Source organism: Macaca nemestrina, chromosome 9, assembly GCF_043159975.1.
Source record: "Macaca nemestrina isolate mMacNem1 chromosome 9, mMacNem.hap1, whole genome shotgun sequence".
NCBI classification, from domain to species: Eukaryota; Metazoa; Chordata; class Mammalia; order Primates; family Cercopithecidae; genus Macaca; species Macaca nemestrina.
The window spans coordinates 92,298,890-92,307,807 of NC_092133.1; the positions used below are offsets into that span (position 1 = coordinate 92,298,890).

The 8,918-nt window shown below is 44.1% G+C and overlaps 1 protein-coding gene across 1 annotated transcript in view; it reads right to left on the reverse strand.

Annotated features, from left to right (window-relative positions):
* Positions 1-8,918, reverse strand: part of LOC105472068 (ankyrin repeat domain-containing protein 30B-like) — a 539,363-nt gene that overhangs the window by 67,285 nt on the left and 463,160 nt on the right. The gene's annotated exons all lie outside the window — the stretch shown is intronic.

Here is an 8,918-nt window from a genome sequence, read left to right on the forward strand (position 1 = left end):
GGTTGGTTTAGCATATGCAAATCAATAAATGTGATTAAGCACATAAACAGAACTAAAAACAAAAACCACATGTTATCTCAAAAGATGCACAAAAGGCTTTTCATAAAATTCAACATCTATCATGTGAAAAATCCTCAACACACTACGCATTGAAAGAACATATCACAAAATAAGATCCATCTGTAACAAACCCACAACTACCATTGTACTGAATAGCCAAAAGCTTAAACCATTCCTCCTGAGAACCAGAACAAGAGAAGAATGTCCACTCTCATCATCCTATTCAACATAGTGCTGTAAGTCCTGGCCAGAGCAAGCAAGCAAGAGAAAGAAAAGGCATCCGAGAAGGAGAGAGGATTTGAAATAACTCTCTTCACAAACGTAATAATAGTATGATTCTAAACACAGAAATCCATTTAGTTCCTGCCCAAAGGCTCCTAGCACTGATAAACAACTTAGTTATTTACCAAGTCTCAGGATACAAAAGCAATGGACAAAAAAATCCATAGCATTTCTATACACCAACAACATCCAATCTGAGGGCCAAATTAAGACTGCAATCCCATTCACAATAGCCATAAGAAAAATAAAGTACCAGGAAATACATCTAACTAAGGATGTGAAAGATCTCTACAATTAGATTATAAAACACTGTTGAAAAGAAATTAGACATGATACAAATCAATGGAAACATTCTATGCTCATGAATAGGAAGAATCAATATTGTTACAATGGCATTGCTGCTCAAAGCAATTGATAGTTCAATGCTATTCTGATCAAACAACTAAAGTCATTTGGCACAGAAATTAGAAAAAAAACTATCCTAAAATTTCTATGAAACCAAGAAAGAGTTGGAATAGCCAAAGAAATCCTAAGCTAAAAGAACACAATTGGAGGCATCACATTACCTAACTTTTCAAATTATATTCCAAGACTTCATTAACCAAACCACCATGGGTCTGGTACAAAAACATAGACAAATGGAACAGGTTAGAGAACCCAGAAATAAAGGCAACCCTATAACCTTCTGATCTTTGACAAAGTCTACAATAACAAGCAATGAAGAGCAGATTTTGTATTCATTAAATGGTACTAGGATAACTGGCTAGCTATATGCAGAAGATTGAAACTGCACCAGTCCTTTTACCATATACAAAAATCAATTGAAGATGGATTAAAAACCTACATGTAGGACCTAAAACTATATAAATCCTAGACAAAAACATAAGACATACTATTCTAGACCTAGGCCATAGCAAAAATTTCAAGACCAAGTCTCCAAAGGTAATTGCAATAAAAACATATATAGACACATGGTACCTAAAAGATTATCCTCAGCAAAAGAAACTATCAACAGAAAAAACAGATAACCTATAAAATGAGAGAAATACTTTCAAACTGCATCTGACAAAGGTCTCATATCCAGAATCTACAAAGGGCTTGCACCCTCTGAAACCACAGCCTGAGCTGTACCTTGGCCCCTTTTAGCCACTGCAGTAGCAGCTGGGACAGGGCACCAAGTCCCGAGGCTGCACGCAGCAGCGGGGCCCTGGGCCTGACCTGCAAAACCAGTTTTTCCTTTTAGTCCTCCAGACCTGTGATGGCAGTGGCTGCTGCAAAGGTTTCTGACATGCCCTGGAGACTTTTTTTTTTTTTTTTTTTTTTTTGAGACGGAGTCTCGCTCTGTCCCCCAGGCTGGAGTGCAGTGGCGCAATCTTGGCTCACTGCAAGCTCCGCCTCCCGAGTTCATGCCATTCTCCTGCCTCAGCCTCCTGATTAGCTGGGACTACAGGTGCCCGCCACTTTTTTGTATTTTTAGTAGAGACAGGGTTTCACCGTGTTAGCCAGGATGGTCTCCTGATCTCATGATCCGCCCGCTGGGGCCTCTGAAAATGTTGGGATTACAGGCTTGACCTACCAGTGAGCCACCGTCCAGCCCTGCCCTGGAGACATTTTGCCTGTTGTCTTGGTGGTTAACATTGGGCTTCTTATGACTTATGCAAATTTCTGCAGCAGGCTTGAATTTCTCCCCAGAAAATGGGTTTTTCTTTTCTATTGCATCATCAGTCGGCAAATTTTCCAAACTTTTATGCTCTGCTTCCTCTTGAATGCTTTGCTGCTTGGAAATTTATTTTGCTAGATACCCTAAATCATCTCTCTCAAGTTCAAACTTCCACAGGTCTCTAGGACAGGGACAAAATACCACCAGTCTCTTTACATAGCAATAGTGACCTTTACTCCGGTTCCCAACAAGTTCCTCATCTCCATTTGAGCCCACTGCAGCCTGGACCTTATTGTCCATATCACTGTCAGCATTTTGGTCAGGGCCACTCAGCAAGTCTCTAGGAAGTTCCAAACTTTCCCACATCTTCCTGTCTTCTTCTCAGCCCTCCAAACTGTTCCAGCCTCTGCCTTTTACCCCGTTCCAAAGTTGCTTCCACATTTTTAGTTATCTTTACAGTAGCATTCTGCTGTACTGGTACCAATTTACTGTATTAGTCTGTTCTCATGCTGCTAATAAAGATATACCCAAGACTGGGTGATTATAAAAGAAGGAGGTGGCCGGGCGCAGTGACTCACGCCTGTAATCCCAGCACTTTGGGAGGCCAAGGCGGGCAGATCACGAGATCAGGAGATCGAGACCATCCTAGCTAACATGGTGAAACCCCGTCTCCACTAAAAATACAAAAAATTAGCAGAGCATGGTGGTGGGCACCTGTAGTCCGTGCTACTCGGGAGACTGAGACAGGAGAATGGTGTGAACCCGGAAGGTGGAGGTTGCAGTGAGCCGAGATCGCACCACTGCACTCTGGCCTGGGCGACAGAGCAAGACTCCATCTCAAAAAAAAACAAAAAACAAAAAGAAAAAACAGGAAGGAAGTTTAGTTGACTCACAGTTCACATGGCTGGGGAAGCCTCACAATCATGAATCATGGTAGAAGGCAAATGAGGAACAAAGTCATGTCTTACATAGTGGCAGGCAAGAGAACTTGTGTGAGGAACTCCCATTTATAAAACTATCAGATCTCGTGAGACTTGTTCACTACCATGAGAACAGTATGGGGGGAACTGCCCCCATGACTCAGTTATCTCCACCTGGCCTCACTGTTGACATGTGGGGATTGTTACAATTCAGGGTGAGATTTGGGGGGGAATACAGCCAAACCATTATCAGAAGGTGTGTCTTTTTTTTTTTTTTTTTTTTTTTGAGATGGAGTCTCACTCTTTTGCCAGGCTAGAGTGCAGTGGTGCGATCTTGACTCACTGCAACCTCCGCCTCCCAGGTTCAAGCGATTCTTCTGCCTCAGCCTCCCAAAGTGCTGGGATTACAGGTGTGAGCTACCACACCCGAGCAGAAGGTATATCTTTTCTCTAACACATTCTACTGTAATATATCTCATTTTAGTCATCTTATACCCAAGGTGCCTTTCAGCCTTGCTTGTAATTGAACTGTAATTTTTACTTTGAATTTTACACTTGTGTCACAATTTAGCCATTAGATGCCCTTTCTTCACCTGAGTGGCTTCTTGACGCTTTCTGAGGGCACTCTTGAAAGCATCTGTGCTTTTTGGTAACAAGATATCCTGCCCCTAAACTGTAACTAGCTCATTTTCAAAGACTACTGGCTCCTTTTAGAGGAGACTAGTGTTAGAGATGAAAATCTGGGCTCTGGGAGGTACATGAGATTGTTCCACAGAATGAGGAGAGATAGACAGGATGACATGAGATAAGAAGCTACTTGAGTCAGCAGAGGAATTACTCTTTCAAAGAGTCAAGAGTTTCTGTTGCTGATTCCAGTTTAAGTTCTTTTCTGTCTCATAATCTGATTTCCCCTTTCTCTACTAGTTTTGAGTTATTTTATATAGGCACGCGAAAGATATGTTTATAATGTCCTCTAGATGTAGACATTTCCATTTCTTTTTTCTTTTTGAATCTTACTCAAGTGGCCTGAATTGATTCCCAAGTCTGCCGTTCAGTTTCTCCTTGTTGCCATCCCTTGAGACTCAACTGCCTGAAAAGTAAGAGAAACCCAGGCTTACCTCAAGGAAACACCAAAGAAAACATATGCACAACATTCTTGTATTAGTCTATTCTCACACTCCTTTAAAGAACTACCTGAGACTGGGTAATTTATGAAGAAAAGAGGTTTAATCGACTCAGAGTTCTGCAGACTGTACAGGAGGCATTGCTGTGGAGTCCTCAGAAAACTTACAATCATGGCAGAAGGCGAAGGGGAAGCAGGTGTGTTTTCATGTGGCAGTAGGAGAGAGTAAACACACTTATAAATAACTAGATCTCCTGAGAAATCTATCACAAGACTAGCAACAGGGATAGCTGCCCCCATGATCCAGTCACCTCCCACCAGGCCCCTCTGCCAACACTGGGGATTACGATTCAACATGAGATTTTGGGTGGGGACACAGAGCCAAACCATATAATCTGGCAAATCAGATGTTGACCCACACAATTACTACCAAATACTCAGAGATACCAGGAAATCTCTGGATCCTTAAGGTTTTACTTAAAGCTCTCTTTTAACTCTTTATCGGCCGGGCACAGTGGCTCACGCCTGTAATCCTAGCACTTCAGGAGGCCAAGGTGGGCAGATCACCTGAGATCAGGAGTTCGAGACCAGCCTGGTCAACATGGCGAAACCCGGTCTCTACTAAAAATACAAAAATTAGCTGGGTGTGGTGGTGTGTGCTTGTAATCCCAGCTACTTGGGAAACTGAGGCAGGAGAATTGCTTGAACCCGGGAGGCGGAGGTTGTAGTGAGCCGAGATCATGCCACTGCACTCCAGCCTGGATGACTGAGTGAGACTCTGTCTCAAAAACAAAAACAAAAAAACCTCTTTATCCTCATGGGTGCTAATGGTGGTAGTGTTAATCTTACGGCATGTAGGATTGTTGGGCTCAGATTCTTAAAGGCCTTTGAATAAATGAAGCCATTCTTAATCTCAGTGTTATACTAGTCTGACATTTTAACCTTTAAGAATGATAGGAGGCTGGGTGCAGTGGCTCACGCTTGTAATCCCAGCAGTTTGAGAGGTCAGAGCAGGCGGATCACTTGAGGTCAGGAGTTTGAGACCATCCTGGCCAACATGGTGAAAGCCTCTCTCCACTAAAATTGCAAAAATTAGCTGGCTGTGGTGACACCTGTAATTGCAGCTACTTGGGAGGCTGAGGCACGAGAATCACTTGAACCTCGGTGGCGGAGGTTGCAGTGAGCCTAGATAGTGCCATTGCACTCCAGTCTGGGTGACAGAGGTAAACTCTGTGCAAAAAAAAAAAAAAAAAGAAAAAGAAAAAGATAGCAGATGTAGCCAAATTAATATCAAGAACCATTAGAAGGCTGGCCATGGTGGCTCACACCTGTAATCCCAGCATTTTGAGAGGCTGAGGCGGGTGGACTGCCTGGCCAACATGGCAAAATCCTGTCTCTACTTAAAATACAAAAATTAGCTGGGTTTGATGGCACACACCTGAAATTCTAGCTACTCGGGAGGCTGAGGCAGGAGAATAGCTTGAACCTGGGAGGTGTAGGCTGCAGCGAGCTGAGATCATCGCACTCCAGCCTGGGTGACAGCGCAGACAAAGAAACAAACAAAAAAAACAATTAAAAATGTAAAGAGATTCACCACAGACATTGAGGAGACTCCTTTCTGTTACTCCACATTTTTATATTCACTGTGTCCCATAACCACCAGTGAAGTTGTATGGCTGCGTTTCAGTCAGGTTTTGTATTTGTTGTGACTAGGTAGTTATCAGTACGTTTTCTAGTAATTTTTAGCCTGTTCCCATTTATTTTTTTTCATATGAAATATACTGAGAATTCACATTATGGATGCAGGAAGCTGTAGTATGAATATAAATATCTAGGATTTGACGTGAATGCGTACATACTTTGCCCTCTCTTTTTTTGTATTCTGGGTTAATAACACCACTGCACAGATGTGATGCTGTCTACAACATTCTTTCCTTTTTGTTTCGCCTGTTTCTTCTGCTGTATTAAGCTACATGAGAGTAGCATTTTGGCCTTGTCACTGCTGTATCCTTAGTGTCTAAGACAAGACTGGACACATGTTAGGTGCTCTAAGAATATTTGTTTAATGAAAATATGATGCTGGTAGTTCTCCGCCTCAAACCCTTTTGGAAGTAAAATGATTGTTTTGGGATGTTGTAGGCTGTAAGTTGCAGGAAACCAAATTAAAACATCTTAAGTGATAAACCCATCATTCTGCTTAGTGGAAAGTCTTGGGTAAGGTGGGTTTTGGGGGTTGGTGAAGTCAGTGGCTCAGCAGCATGAGCTCTGCTGTCTCTGGGTCGGCTACCCCAGCTGGTTCCTCATGGTCAGAAGGTGGTTGCCCGCACAGTGAGCAGCGGTGTGCTTCCCTGTTCACGTCATCTGGGAGACAGGGAGACTGGCTTTTGTTTGCTGGGGATTGTATGAGAACCTAAATGCAGTAGAGAAAGGGGAAAAATGAAAAACATTTCCTTTCTTGGTAAGGACAGAAAGGATGAATTGAAGAAAACTGCAAAGAGAGCGAGAAGCCTCAGCGTGCATGATTTTGGAGATGCTGAGGTATGCGGTTACTGAGGCTTGTGGAGCTCTTTTTAAAGGTTTGGAGGAAGGTGAGAATTCAGCCATGCTTAGATATGGGGAAGGAGCTACATGAGAGACATTTGTTCTTCTGAGGTGCCCATTTGGGCTTCTGCTCACCTTACAAGCCTTAGCGCCTTAAAGAAATACCTAAAAAAGCTAAAGCAGAAAACAAAAATGGCCCATAGTCTCAGCTTCCAGATAATAACTAATGATTTCAAAAAATGAAATGGGCTGGGTGTGGTGGCTCATGCCTGTAGTCCCAGCACTTTGGGAGGCCGAGGGAGGTGGATCACCTGAGGTCAGGAGTTTGAGACCAGCCTGACCAATATGCTGAAACCTCGCCTTTATTAAAAATATAAAAATTAACTGGGCTTGTTGGCATGCGCCTGTAGTCCCAGCTACTCAGGGAGGCTGAGACAGGAAAATTGCTTGAACCTGGAGGGCGGAGGTTGCAGTGAGCTGAGATTGCACCACTGCATTCCAGCCTGGGCATTGCAGCGAAACTCCATCTCAAAACAAACAAACAAACAAACATGCAAATTGTTAACTAATTTAAACAGTCAGGAAGGGGTAATGGGACCAGTCACTGTCTTTGTTGTGTGACACACACAGAATCGCCACGTTGTGTTTCTAGAGACACATCCTTCACAGGTTTCAGGATTCCTCCCAGGAGGCAGCCTGCAGCACATGCAGCTCCGCCTTGCCTGCCTGGTGATCTGTCCTGTGTGGAGGTGCCCGCTCCGCAGTCCTCCATCGTGGGGCATGTTGGCGTGCTTCTGCAGTTTATGTGATATTGCAGCGAGTGTTTTTATATATATACGTATATACGTGTTGGTGAACCTCTGCGCATAGTGAGGCAAATTCCTAGTCATGGTGAGATTGCTGGGTCAAAGTATGTGAACTATTAAAGTTTCGACAGGTTTTGTCAGATTTCCCTCCGGAAAGGTTGCAGCAGTTTTCTTTCTGCCACCGCGCTTTCTCCTTGCTGGTGTCTTGGAGGTTTTCATTTCTGACCACCTGATAGGTACAGTAGTTAACTGTACAGCTGGAGTTGTATCTGTTGAATTGAGTGGGAAATTCAGTGTCTTTTTACGAGTTTGTTGGTCCTTTGTGTTCCTTTTCTGTGAACTGCTAAATGATTGCCTTTTCTGTATGATGTGTGTGAACTTTGTAAGTGAAGGAAATAAGCTCCTTGCTGCCATATGGTTATGAATATTTCTTCTTCTTCTCTTTTTTTTTTTTTTTGAGACAGAGTCTCACTCTGTCGCCCAAGCTGGAGTGTAGTGGTGTCTCGGCTCACCGCAACTTCCGCCTCCCGGGTTCATGTGATTCTCCTGCCTCAGCCTCCCGAGTAGCAAGATTACAGGTGCCCACCACCAAGTCTGGCAATTATTTTTTTTTGAGACGGAGTCACCCAAGGCTGGAGTGCAGTGGGATGATCTCGGCTCACTGCAACATCCGCCTCCCGGGTTCAAGCGATTTTCCTGCCTCAGCCTCCTGAGTAGCTGGGATTACAGGCACACACCACCACACCCAGCTAATTTTTGTATATTTAGTAGAGACGGGGTTTCAGCATGTTGGTCAGGCTGGTCTCAAACTCCTGACCTCCTGATCTGCCCGCCTCAGCCTCCCAAAGTGCTAGGATTACAGGCATGAGCCACTGCGCCCGGCCATTTTTGTATTTTTAGTAGAGACGAGGTTTCACCATGTTGGCCAGGCTAGTCTCGAACTCCTAACCTCAGGCGATCCACCCTCCTTAGCCTTAGCCACCGTGCCCAGCTGTGACTGTTTCTTCTAATTTATCGGTTTTAAAGTCACATTTAGCTTTTTTTCCATACAGAAGATTTGAATTTTTATGGAGTTGACTTTATGAACCTTTTTCTTGATGACTTTTGTTTTTTTTTGCCCTGACCTGGCCACTCCATGTCACTCACTGCTGACACCAGTGTAGCACCCCTGCCTGGGCCATGTGGACCCCACTGGGAACTCCAAATGTAGGCACCTGAGGGCTCCAGCAAGCCACGAGAATCCTCCATGTCCTTGACAGAGCTAAATGCTGTGTCCTTGGGGCTGCTTTATGTTTGTTGTGTGGTGTTAGACGCAGGTGGGCTGGGTGCTGAGGCTGAAGGCTAGTGTGGGAGGAGGGGAGGGGGTACAGAGTGCAAGGCACATGAACCCCACTGCGGAGGTGTTTGTTAAATGCCAGGGGGGCACTGAGCTAAAATGGCCTTGGCTCTTCCTCAGCTGATGCTGAAGGGGGTAAGGATAGAGACTCGGCCAGACAGGTTATTCTCTTTCTGGGTATGATTTGGAA